Source organism: Oryzias melastigma, linkage group LG1, assembly GCF_002922805.2.
Source record: "Oryzias melastigma strain HK-1 linkage group LG1, ASM292280v2, whole genome shotgun sequence".
NCBI classification, from domain to species: domain Eukaryota; kingdom Metazoa; phylum Chordata; class Actinopteri; order Beloniformes; family Adrianichthyidae; genus Oryzias; species Oryzias melastigma.
In genome coordinates, this window is record NC_050512.1 from 3,521,654 (window position 1) to 3,525,283 (window position 3,630).

The 3,630-nt window shown below is 37.2% G+C and overlaps 1 protein-coding gene across 3 annotated transcripts in view; it reads right to left on the reverse strand.

Annotated features, from left to right (window-relative positions):
* Window positions 1-3,630, reverse strand: part of LOC112137349 (cytoplasmic phosphatidylinositol transfer protein 1) — an 86,267-nt gene that overhangs the window by 60,133 nt on the left and 22,504 nt on the right. The window lies entirely within an intron of this gene.

Here is a 3,630-nt window from a genome sequence, read left to right on the forward strand (position 1 = left end):
GTGTGACAACTATAAAGGTCAAACTCCTCTCACTAGTGTTTTGCAGTTGGAGCATTTTATGAAAAATCATCTTTTGCATCTAAAAAAAACGTTTATGTCAAAAAGATGCACAGATGAATTTTGTGCATCAGCAAAAACAGTTTTGGAGATGAAAGAATTTAATCTGCAACAGTGTAATACTTTTGTATCTATTCTATTAATATGTATTTGTCTTTGCATACAAAAAACTTTATGGCTGTAAAATATCTTACAATTTACAAATGTTTCATTTTTATTCTTTGAAAACATTTTGCTTGTTTATTAAAATGTACATGCAGACATTTTCTGCAGATGCACGTCTCTGTAAATGCAGTTTCCCACAAACAAATATTTAATGTTGTTATTTGCACCAACACCCAATCTGACGTTTGGTTACCTGGCGTTCCAAATGTGTCACATTACAAGTTCAGGTTAGGATCAAGCAGTAATCTGCTCATCAGCTTCATTTTCAAAGACTAACTTTTTCTTTAAAAGCATAGTTACTGCATTTCTTTGGTACAGTTCCACAGAATAAGGGAGGGAAGTGGTTGCCAGTGTGAGCTGGTTGCTATTCCAAACACAACAGATGCCAGTGGTGATTACTAAGCCGGGCAAATATTGTCTTCTAGCTTAAGTGGATCTTTTTCCAATGGAGTCTTGTTTTCATGCACTCTACTTTACACACAAAGAAGGGCCCATAGGATTCATTAGAAATTTAAAGTCACTTTACAGAGTATAATTACAAAGAATAAATACATGTTTCTATTGGTGTAGAGCAGGAGTCTCAAACTGTTGGCCCACAGGCCATTTCCGGCCCCCCACCTTAATATGAAAGTTAAATGCTAGTGCAGCCCGTGAGTTTTGTGTGAATGGCACTGTTGCATTGTTGTGTGTGGAGCTGACAAACCAACCAATCACGGTGCAGTATATGGCTCTTGGGGGCGGGACATTGAAGCAGGAAACATTTAGGGCTGGAAACCTGACGTCCCCCCCTGAAATAAAAAAAAATTCTGATTCAAATTGGTATTGGCTCCCAGACACCCAGAAGATGCACGCACGAGCATGCGCGCTGAGGTTGCACGCTGAGGTTTCACTCAGAGGTTGCACGTTGAGATTGCGCTCAGAGGTTGTTCGCTGAGGTTGAACGCTATGGTTGCACGCTCAGGTTGCGCGCAATGGTTGCACGCTCAGGTTGCGCGCTGTGGTTGCGCACTGAGGTTGCAGTCCAGCCTCAGCCAGACTCTGCCCTTAGTGGCCCCAAGGTAAAATGAGTTTGAGGCCCCTGGTGTCGAGTACATGTGTTTGTGCAGTCTTATGTCGTGCGTAAAAAGTCACAGTATTCTCTAAAAAGCAATACCATGCTCCTTCTCCCACCCCCCCAGTGAATTCTGGGATTGTGTCAGAATCCTTTCAAAAAATAATCCTATTTAGCAGAGAAGAACGTGGGATGAGTAACACCAGTGAATGTGCATCAAGAAAAGAAATGTGTAGGAGGTGATCACAACTGTTTCAGGACCACAAAGCAACATGTGTGAAGGCTGAAGTATAGAAATATGTCAGTCTGATAGAGACCAGATGATTCCTCGCCGAGGTGGTGACCCTGAACTACCTGTGGAAGTAAGTCAGAGGAATATAAAAGCAGACCAACTTGTTTGGCTGAATGCAGGAAGAGGATGTGCAAAAATAAACAAGAGCTCTCACTTGTGACATCATGCAGACTTTTCAACCCTTTAAACTGACTTTCAAGTGTATTGTACATCTTACAGTGCAGGTGTTCAAATCACAGCAAAGATAAGCGACAAAACAAAAACTCTTAAGAAAAATGTTTCCTAGAGGAGAGCCCACTTTCTAAGAAATAAATGCAATAGAAAAAGGCTAATAACTCAATAAAAGTACTGATGTGTAATTTCTGTGACTCATTCAGGGTACTCAGAGTCAGAGCAGCAGAGCCGAGCGGTCCACTTCTCTTTAGGTCTATTTAAAGAGGGAGCACATCTGCCTCCTGTTTGCCTTTCCAGGGTTGTAAAACCTGGAGAGTGAAAAAAACAGTAAAGCGTGTGATGGAAGAAAGGCATGATGGTCTTGATGAGAAGAAGTACACTTTGTCTGTTTACACCAGCAGGTCAGAAAGATGCATGTGACTAGACCTACTTAACCCCCACCCCCCACCCCGACCTGTCTGTATTTAGAGTCCCACTCCGACTATTATGACAATAGGACAATTTACAAACAAAAATATTTTATTTAAACTACAACTTTAAAATTGACAACTTTATTAGATTTAATCTGACTTTTAATCTTGTAAATTTACGAGAAAAAAGTAAAAATATTATAATTATATAAATGATAATTTTACTTTTTTTCTTTTACTTTTGGTGTCAGTAATAATCCGTTGTTCGACAGATTATTACTGCCACCAAAAGGTTTTTTTCTCATAAATGTGTAACTTTAAATCTCGGGAATTTACAAGAAAAAGTTCATAAATTTTGCCTAAATATACAACTTAATTCTCTTAATTTACAGCTGCAACTTTTTTCACGTGAATTTACAACCTAAGTCTCGTAAATTTACGACTTTTCTTGTAATTAACAGTTACAACTAATTTCTAGTAAATTTACAACTTTATTCCCAAAATTAACAGTTACGACTTTTTCTTGCAAATTTACAACTTTTATTCTCATAAATGTACGACTTTATTCTTGTAATTAACAGTTACAACTTTTTTCTCCTAAATTTACAATTTAAATTTACGAGAAAAAAACTCGTAATATTACTTCTTTTGGTGGCCCAAACACTCTGTTGTGTGATGGAGTATCTCGTAAATTTACGACATTTAATCTTGTAAATGTATTTGATTTAATATCTCAAATTTATGAGAAAAAAGTAATAAATTTGGCCTATGACTTTTTAAGTCATAAATAGACGACTCTATTCCCGTAATTAAGTCATGATTTTTTTTCCCTAATATTTAAGAGTTTTTAAAGTTGTAAATTTTACGAGAAAAAAAAGCATTAAATTTAGCCAAGGACTTTTTAACTCACAAATATACAACTGCGATCTCATATTTAACAGTTACGATTTTTTTTTTTTTGTAAATGTACAAGATTTAAAGTTTTAACTAAAAAAAAATACATTTTTGTTTGTGAAATGGCCCTGTTACTCCGTCATAGGTTATATCTTTATCTATTGTAACATCATTCTCAGTGAACTTTTAATTATAGTTGTTAGAGGCGGTGAGGTGGATGCCCACATGCTTTTTCATACACTATTTTTATTTTAATAAATAAAAGATTAAAAACCACACTGAGTTTTGTTTTCACGTCTATGTGCAGCAGTGCCCCCGCTCACTCCTGTTCTCAGTCACAGCTGTTTGCTCTGCCCGTTGGTTGCTGGGAAGCTGTTTGCTGAGACACTGAGGGTACATGTCTGAGCTTCTGGTAAGCTTCCAGTGATGTGAAAAAGAAGCAAAAAACTGTAATCGCAAGTATTAAACCTGTGGATTCACAACTGAATGCACACTAGGAGAAAAGAAAAATCACCAGAGTCTACCCCCCAACTGTCTAATCCTCAAGCAAAGATTATGCAGTCACACCTCTTAAAGGCAGATCAGTC